The sequence below is a fragment of the Lathamus discolor genome, chromosome 1 (genome assembly GCF_037157495.1).
Source record: "Lathamus discolor isolate bLatDis1 chromosome 1, bLatDis1.hap1, whole genome shotgun sequence".
Classification (NCBI taxonomy): domain Eukaryota; kingdom Metazoa; phylum Chordata; class Aves; order Psittaciformes; family Psittacidae; genus Lathamus; species Lathamus discolor.
The window spans coordinates 96,736,161-96,745,744 of NC_088884.1; positions in this window are offsets into that span (position 1 = coordinate 96,736,161).

Genomic DNA, 9,584 nt, shown 5'->3' on the forward strand with positions numbered 1-9,584 from the left:
GTGCCTCACCACCCTTGCAAGTAAAGAACTTCTTCCTTATATCCGATCTAAACTTCCCCTGTTTAAGTTTTAACCTGTTACCCCTTGTCCTATCACTACAGTCCCTGATGAACAGTCCCTCCTCAGCATCCCTATAGGCCCCCCTTCAGACACTGGAAGGCTGCTATGAGGTCTCCATGCAGCCTTCTCTTCTACAGGCTGAACAGCCCCAACTTTCCCAGCCTATCTCCATACAGGAGGTGCTCCAGTCCCCTGATCATCCTTGTGGCCCTTCTCTGGACTTGTTCCAACAGATCTATGTCCTTTTTATGTTGAGGACACCAGAACTATACACAAAACTCCAGGTGAGGTCTCACAAGAGCAGAGTAGAGGGGCAGGATCACCTCCTTCGACCTGCTGGTAACGCTCCTTTTGGTGTGGCCCAGGATACGGTTGGCTTTCTGGGCTGCGAGCACACACTGCCGGCTCATGTTCATTTTCTCATCGACCAGCACCCTCAAGTCCTTCTCCACAGGGCTGCTCTGAATCTCTTCTTTGCCCAGTCTGTAGCTGGGCCTGGGATTGCTCTGACCCAGGTGTAGGACCTTGCACTTGTCATGGTTGAACTTCATAAGGTTGGCATCAGCCCACCTCACAAGCGTGTCAAGGTCCCTCTGGATGGCATCCCTTCCCTCCAGTGTACCAACCAAACAACACAGCTTGGTTTCATCGGCAAACTTGCTGAGGGCGCACTCAATCCTACTGTCCATGTCAGCGACGAAGATGTTAAACAAGACCGGCCCCAACACCTATCCCTGACGGACACCACTCATTAGTGGTCTCCAGATGGACATTGAGCCATTGACCACAACTTTTTGTGTGTGGCCATTCAGTCAGTTCTTTATCCACCGAGTGGTCCATCCATCAAATTGATGTCTCTCCAATTTAGAGAGAAGGATGTCATGTGGGACAGTGTCGAATGCTTTGCACAAGTCCAGGTAGATGACATCAACTGCTCTACCCTTGTCCATCAGTTCCATAGCCCCATCATAGAAGGCCACCAGACTGGTCAGGCAGGATTTCCCCTTAGTGAAGCCATGCTGGCTGTCACCAAGCACCTTCTTGTTTTTCATGTGCCTTAGCATGCCTTCCAGGAGAATCTGCTCCAAGATTTTGCCAGGCACAGAGGTGAGACTGACTGGTCTGTAATTCCCCGGGTCTTCCGTTTTCCCCTTCTTGAAAATGGGGGTTATATTTCCCTTTTTCCAGTCGTCGGGAACTTCACCTGACTGCCATGATTTTTCAAATATGATGCCCAGTGGCTTAGCAACTTCATTCGCCAGCTCCTTAAGGACCCGCAGATGGATTCCATCAGGTCCCACGGACTTGTGTGCTTTCAGATTTTTAAGGTGGGCTCGAACCAGATCCTCTCCCACAGTGGGCCCAAGGTCTTCATTCTCACAGTCCCTGCGTCTGCCTTCCAAGACTTGGGTGGTGCAGTCAGAGCCTTTGCCAGTGAAGACCGAGGCAAGGAAGTCATTGACAACCTCAGCCTTCTCCAAATCCTGTGTAGCAAGTTCTCCTGAGAGCTTCCTCAAGGGGCCTACGTTGTCCCTAGTAGCAAGTTCTCCTGAGAGCTTCCTCAAGGGGCCTACGTTGTCCCTAGTCTGTTTTTCATTTGCTACATACCTGTAGAATCCCTTCCTGTTATCCTTAACATCCCTAGCCAAGTTTAATTCTAACTGTGCCTTAGCTTTCCTAACCTGGTCCCTAGCTTCCTAGACAACATCTCTGTACTCTTCCCAGGCCGCCTGTCCTTGCTTCCACTTTTTATAAGCCTCTTTTTTCCTTTGAATTTTCCTCAGCAGCTCCTTATCCATCCAAGGAGGTCTCCTGGCCCTCCTGCTGCACTTCCTTCTAGTTGGGATGCAACACTCCTGAGCTTGTAGCAGGTGATCCTTGAATATCAACCAAGAGTCTTGGGCCTCCCTGCCCTCCAGGGCTATATACCATGGAACCTTACTAAGCAGGTTCCTGAAGAGGCCGAAGTCTGCTCTTTTGAAGTCCAGTGCAGTGAGATTGCTACACGCTCTTCTCACTGTCCTGCGGATCTCAAATTCGACCATCTCATGATCGCTGCAACCAAGGCTGCCCTGGAGCATCACATTCTCAACAAGCCCTTCCCTGTTGGTGAGCACAAGGTCAAGCATGGCACTTCTCCTTGCTGGCTCCTCTATTACTTGCAGAAGGAAGTTGTCTTCCACACAATCAAGGAACCTCCTGGATTGCTTGTGCCAGGCTGTACTGTCGTTCCAACAGACGTCAGGGTGGCTGAAGTCCCCCATGAGAACAAGGGCCTGTGAGCGTGAGGCTTTTCCTATCTGTCTTTCCTATCCACAAGTTCTCCTTGATCAGGGTGTCTGTAACAGATCCCAACAATAATGTCTCCCATAGCCGTTTTCCCTTTAACCCTGACCCACAAACTCTCTGTTAACTGCTCACCTGTCCCCCGACATAGAGTTCCATACTCTCCAGCCCATCCCTAATATAAAGGGCAACCCCCCTTTCCCTGCTGCTGGGCCTGTCTTTTCTAAAGAGCCTGTAACCTTCCATTCCAACACTCCAGTCATAGGAGCCATCCCACCATGTTTCTGTGATGCCTACTATATCATAACCCCGTAGACATGCACACATCTCCAATTCCTCTTGTTTGTTCCCCATGCTACGGGCGTTTGTATAGAGTCACCTGAGCCAGTCTCCAAATGAAGCTGGCTCGTTGGCTGGAGTGGCTGGAATATATCTACATTGTTCCGAGCATTTACTATAGGTGTTGGCAACTGACTGGGTGTGTTAGGATGGAATGATGCCCCCCTCCCCCAACACATCTAGTTTAAAGCCTCCTTGGCCAGTCTGGCAAGCCTTCTACCAAAACTGCTCCTCCCCTTCTTTATCAGAGCAGCTCCACCAGCCCCCAGTAGACCTGGCCTACTGACTTGGGTCCCATGTTCAAGACACCCAAACCCCTGACTATAACACCATTCTTTTAACCATTTATTAACCTGGCCAATCCTCGTAGCTTTTTTTAGGTCCTCCCCTGTGTCCTGGAGATTGACGAAAAGACTGTCTGAGCTCCAGAGCCCCTAACCACCTCTCCCAGGGCTCTGCAGTCTTTCTTTATGGTCCCCAGTCTACTACTACCTATATCCCTAGCACCCACATGGATCACCAGGAGTGGGTAATAGTCCGTGGGACTTACTGGAGCAGGCAGCCTCTCTGTAACATCCCTGATCTGTGCCCCTGGTAGGCAGCGCACCTCCCTCGAGACTGGGTCAGGCTGACAGACGAGTGCTTCCATCCCTTTCAAAGTAGAGTCCCCTATTACTACGACCTGCTGCTTTTTCTTGGCAGCGCCAGTAGACATCTTTACCTGTGCATAATCCAGCTGTTTCAGGTGCAAGTGTGTTTCCTCATTAGCCTCCTGCAGGACAGCAAAGCGGTTCTGCATGGGGACAACAGATTTAGGAGGAAGCCCCTTGCTCCTAATTGACCTTTTCCTCCTTTTTTTTTTTTTTTTTTTTCTTTTTTTGCTTTGTCGCTAATTCCCAGCTTCCCGAGGTAACGGCCTCCTTCTTTCCTTCATGAGCTGGAGGGGAAGCTTGAGGCCCCTGCACAGTTTGGGGCTAGAGCAAGCAGCCCTGCTTCTTCTCAGCTACCCCGACATCTTGAAGCCCGCTAATAGCATTCCGCAGCTCAGCCCCTGCTGCAGGAGGACCTCCACCAGGGAGCACCGAGCGCAGCCCTGCCCGTCGTGCACCTTTCCCTCACCAGACCAGTGCAGGCACCCTCTACACCCCAAGCTCTGCACTGCAGCCTCCCTTGCCATCTGCTCTGTCTGGGTGCCTACGCTGGCCACCGCCGGGGCAGCCAGAGCAGAGCTCCCGGACCTGGCCCTGGTCATACGACGGGTGCTCACCACCCGGCTCAAACTGCCGTGCAAACTGCCCCAGCCCTCCCTGTTTGCCTGCCACGCAAACCGCCTTAACGCGCTCCCAATCGCTCGCGCTCCCTGGGGCAGGTTTTTAACCACTCAGGGCTGGTGCCGCTGCTCGTGGCTCCGCCCCCTGTGAGTCCCTGCTCGCGTCAGCGGAGCTGCCGGCTCCTGGGCAGGTCCTGTCGAGGGCTGGAAGCTGCCTTGGTGGCTCTGGCCGCTTTGAGTTGAGGCTTCTGGACGCTGAGCTCTCCCCTGCTATGGTGTTGAAGGCGTTCTCTTTCGAGCTACTCACCTCAGCAATTGACCTCAGCAAATCATAAAACATGAGAAAAAGAATAAACAATTAAGCAGATAGACAGTGCTGTTGGGGAAGAAAATGATCTTTGGTTCTTGGTAATGTAACATGCCGGAGCAGGATTTTTCACCATCTGCTTGTGATAAAGACACGCAGAGTAGCTATAACGTCAGTGGTGGGGAGCAGCGGGTGAGCAAGTCTCCTCAAAGAACCCCTCTCTGGGTGCAGGGTCCTGCTCCCTCCCCATGGCAGGAGGCCTTTGAACTGGTGTTCTGCAGTGACTGACAACTTTTTCTAGCAGTACAAGTGAATGCATGTTCTGCAATGTTTTTTTTCCCTCAGGACATTCTTTCCTTTTTGTTAATACTCTGTAAGTATTTGATCTTTTCGACTTCACAAGACAATCAAACATGGCTTGTCAGCAGTTTGTTATCGAAAGAGAAACAGAAAGGGCAGAGATGGGTTACATACACTAGGAAAGTGTTGGGTTTAGATAAAAAAATATGAGGCCTGGTCCTTTGGCAGAGTTAAGCTCAATATTTTAAAATCGTGGCCTTCTGTAATCAAACCAAACATGAAACAATTAGTAATCATGCAAACCATTGTTTTTATTGAAGCAAAAGTGTAATTTTGATCCTTTTCTAAATGTGTCAAGAATTGAACCAAACCAGGTTTTTGGTTGCAAGCTAAACACTACAAATAAAAATAGACAGCTCTCTAGCAGGGACTTATTTAATACAAGCCTTATTTGCACTTGATAGGAGCTTCAAAGCAATGTCATGTCACAGCCTATTCCTCTCTTTCTCCCCCTTCCCACCTGTTTTGCAGGCATGTAGAGCACAAATACTCCAGCTATATGACATCGAGCTTCTTCCCTCTGTACTACAGGAACAGGGAGAGGTTGTGTGGAGTGGTGGCAGTGTCACCATCCTTGGAGATGTTCAAAAGCCACCTGGACATGGGCAGCATGCTTCAGCAGGAAGGGGGTGGACTAGGTGGTCTCCAGAGGTTCCTTCCAAGCTGAGCCAGTCTGTGATTCTGTTTCTCAAAGGCCTTATTGCTCCTGGAAATCAGTTGAAACATTTGCTTGTACAGGAATATTGGCCTTCATAGAGAAGCTTCAGTGAACTGACTGCATCAGCAAAGGACCACCAAAGCTAGATATTAAGCACAGGCAGAGGTCAGGAAAATGAGTGCTTCTAGATTTACTCCTGTATCATTTGTGGAAGTGAAGGAGATGAGATACTTACGCAACTGAAAATAATTAAGAAAAACCTGTAAATATTACCAATATTATTATTATTATTCATGTTATTATGGGGAGTAAGACAGAAAGAGAAGCAGGCTCCACCTTACAACTGCAGAATTGATAATGGCCTCTCGCATATATTTCAATGTATGTTATAGAAACTACTTAGCTGTCACTACAACACAGGAGGTTTGCTTTTTGAATGATTTAAAAGTCTGATCTTGATATATAACTCCAATAAAATCAGTGGAGATATGCAGCTCTGACAGTAATATGTAAAAAGTGGCTGACTCATTTTAAAATACTGATTCATATTAGTTTTACTTTATCAGTTTGATGGAGCTATTCAAGATTTATATCAGTACAAGCAAGATTAGAGAAAAACTTGACATCTGCAACTTTTATATTTAGTATTAACTTTTATATTTATTATTAAGAAAACTGTGATTCTCAGATTGATCCATTACTGTTCCAAGCCTCCCAGTCCCATAATATGCCTTTCCTGCTAAAAAGCAGTGAATATATTTTATGACTTGTGATGATATAGCATTTAATAGAAATCTAATGCTCTTGCTTAGCTTGGTAAGTTGTCTTCACCTGCAGCACTGCAGCAGGAACATACCATCATCACCTGTAATTTGTGTTAGTCTAGATCCCAGTAGTCGACTATGAAAGACTCTTGTGAGTTGCCCTTTAACCATCAATGGACTTCAGCTGCTTGCTTACACAGAGGCAAGGAGTCCGTCACTAATCACTGTGACCTAAAACTACAGTCAGAGATAGCCATGAAATAGAACAAGACAGTGTATTAATTCTTTCAGCATGCTCTATTCATATATGGGTGAACAGAAATTTGGTTCTTGGTGACTGAAAAGCATGCCAAGGTTCACTGCTTCAAAGGCAAAACTATTTTTCTTAAATATTTTGAGTGGTATAAGTAACTTCTTCAATAAATGACATAGGAGTTAGCCTAGAAGAGCTCATTTTTCTGAGCTTTGCCTGTGCTTAATGCATAGCTGTGGTCCTCCTTAGATGCCACAGGTAATTCGTTGAAGCTTCTCAAAAGTACAAGTGGTCAGGTCTTTCAGTTAGGTTACCAAATATTTAAACAGAAACAACTGACACATTCTCTCTATATAGCTGAGATTAATTTTATCTGTAAGGAAATAACCAAATAATTCATAAATACTAAAACTGCTTCAAGGCAAATATTTTCTAACTAATTTCTTCCTTTTACATGATGTAGAAAAGCAAACTTCAATCATGTATGTAATCCTTAGACAACTTGACTGGCCTTTGTATTGCTCTTCATGGCAAAAGTCAGATTGAGAGTAGCAACGTACTATTTTAAAACTAAGTAAATAAGTTGAAAATCATGATTCATTATTTTTTTCTTTTTTTCCCATGTAATTGAAACAGATTGAAACCATTTCAAAAGAGGTTATTTATATCATATTGACTTAGCATATATTGTATAAGGAAATAGTGAAGGGGAGGGGGGAAAAAAAGGAGGACCTACAGAATTTGCAATATTATCATTTGAGAAATAGTAGTGCTCAGTCGTGGAGATTGATTTTTGGTGTATGTGTTGATGCAATGCTGTGGATTCAGCATGGTGTAAGTAGCTCAGGAGAATCACGGTGACTCTGGAGAGGAAACCGTTCCCTCCCAAACTTACAGGTGACTGCCTTAGAAGTACTGCATGTATATGAAACCCAACAAAAAAATATATTGCAGTAAGAAAATTGCATTTGTTTTGCAATGTAAATTAATAACAAATCAAAATGTTCAAGATGACTAAACATTAAAATCAAGAAATAAAACATTTAGAATTTGCATGAGACAATGTAAAGATGAAAATGGTAGTATACTAAATCCAGATAATTCACTGAACTATTTTATTCTTTGATTTGATTTTATATAATAAGAACCCAGGCTACAGCCACAGATCCAAATTACCGATAACTAGCTTGAGTCATTTCAGCTCACGCATGGACTGTCAATGTGTCTCTCAACTCATTTCACACTTGACCTCCTGGAGGGCAGTGAAGCTGTATACAAACATACATGAGCCTTTCTGTTCCCTGACTTTGTTAAAAAGGAAAAAAATGCATCAGAAAATCTATACTGAATTAATACCCAAACAGAAAATCCTTATCTCTGGAAGAAAAAAAGAAAGGAAGGAAATAAAATCATGAATTGAAAGCTTTGCATACATAAAGAGCTACAGTGCCTCTTATGAGTAGCACTCCGATGCATTAATAGTGGAGGCAGGAGCTCAGTTTAACTATCGCTGCAGCTTAAGGTACACAATTACATTCTTCAGCGTTGACATTTTCACCTTGATAAGCATAATAATGGCATGCAGATGAAGACTAAAACCCGTAATTTCAGCACTGTGCTTCTACTCACGTTGATTATAATAAGGTATGGCACTGAAGCATGCACGATCCTACATTTAATTGTCAGCATAGCCCTTTATTTAAACAAGAAGTTAGTTATCAGTGTCCCTTCTACGGTGAATGTGGGAGGCTTCTCAAATAGCTGTGGCTAAACAGAGAAAGTTAAATGCTCTAGTAAAAACATGCAAAAAGGTGGTGATGGCTTAAATTCACCTCCTGTTCCTCTGTGGGTGGCAATGCAAATTGCAAACAAAATATGATGTGTTTATATTTGCAGGAAAAGGCTGGCTCTTTTTCTTTGTTTTTTAAAACTAGGAAAAATTTCCCTGCAGTTAGATTGACATCAGGAAAAAGCAGTAAGCCAGGTGGTGACAGCGAAGGACAGATTCTCATATGTACAGCAAGAAGTGAAAAATACTGTTTTAAAACCCCTGTAATACACATACCTAAGTTTGAAAAGTGAATATGTCATATTAAAACTAAACATAAGTAATTATAATGCAGAAGTATATATAATATATAGTGTATATATATACTTAAATATATTGTATAGATAATTATAAACATAATACATAAGTATTACTAAGTCTCTTCTAGGAGGAAGACAAAAACAACGTATAGCAAATAGAAAACTAGATTTAAAGTAGGAAAGTCATACATGTATACATAAGTATTTCATTCATAAAGGTATATATATTAATCTTAATTGAAAAATAGATGATAAAAATGGTTATCAACAATACAAAAAGTTATAGCTAAAAGATGCAATCTTTTGGATCCTTTAACTTGGGCTGTATTGTTTCTTGATTCTTTGAAGTAGTATATTTCAAAAAAAAACCCACTAACCCAAAACTCAAAGCTATCGGAACAGCATTGTTTACAAAGACTACATAATTTTCACTTATGCTGCCATAATGCTCTGGTAATAACTTAATTAGCCAGTGAGTTTGTAGGGAATACAGACTTCAAAGCAACTACTGTAACAGTTTTATTCACGTTTCTTGCCAGTTTATTTCCAAACCTAACTGGGTATAATACTTCAAGGTAAAATCACTGCCTTGGATTACGATGGATGCAGTTCATAAACTTGCAATCAGTTGAGGTTTTGTTAAAATGACTCTTTTTATCCTTTTATATAAATGAAATAAGAACTCACTAACAGACTAGCAGATTTTGCTGACTAGCAAGCCAGTGGGTAGGCTTTCCAATAAGAAAGCCTTTGTAAAAGACCATTAAATGCATCAGTGATGCTGAGGAACATTGAGTGGTATTCAGAGGATGATGGACCATAGACCAGGCACTGCAGAGAACTTCTTTCTCCCGCATCCCTTCTGTTTCTTATTCACATTTTGTCAGAGGAGCCCAAGAGGTTCTAGTAGTCACATCAGTTACTAGTGGTACTGAAACTGGAAGGGATGACATAGCCCACCACTCTTTTTCTTCAGCTACAACCCCTTCTCCCATTTTAGGAATGCCCTGCTGCTGACCACAGGGAAAGGAGCAAACCTGAGGAGCTTTTACAGAGATGCTATACAACACGCAGCACTGGATGTTGTTAATAAAATACCTTTGCCATAATAAGTGTCTTGCAATGTCTTTCTTTTGATGAATGTGCTTGCTTGGTAGACCTTTGTGCAGAGGTGGCTGCAGCACTAAGCAGCTGGAGAA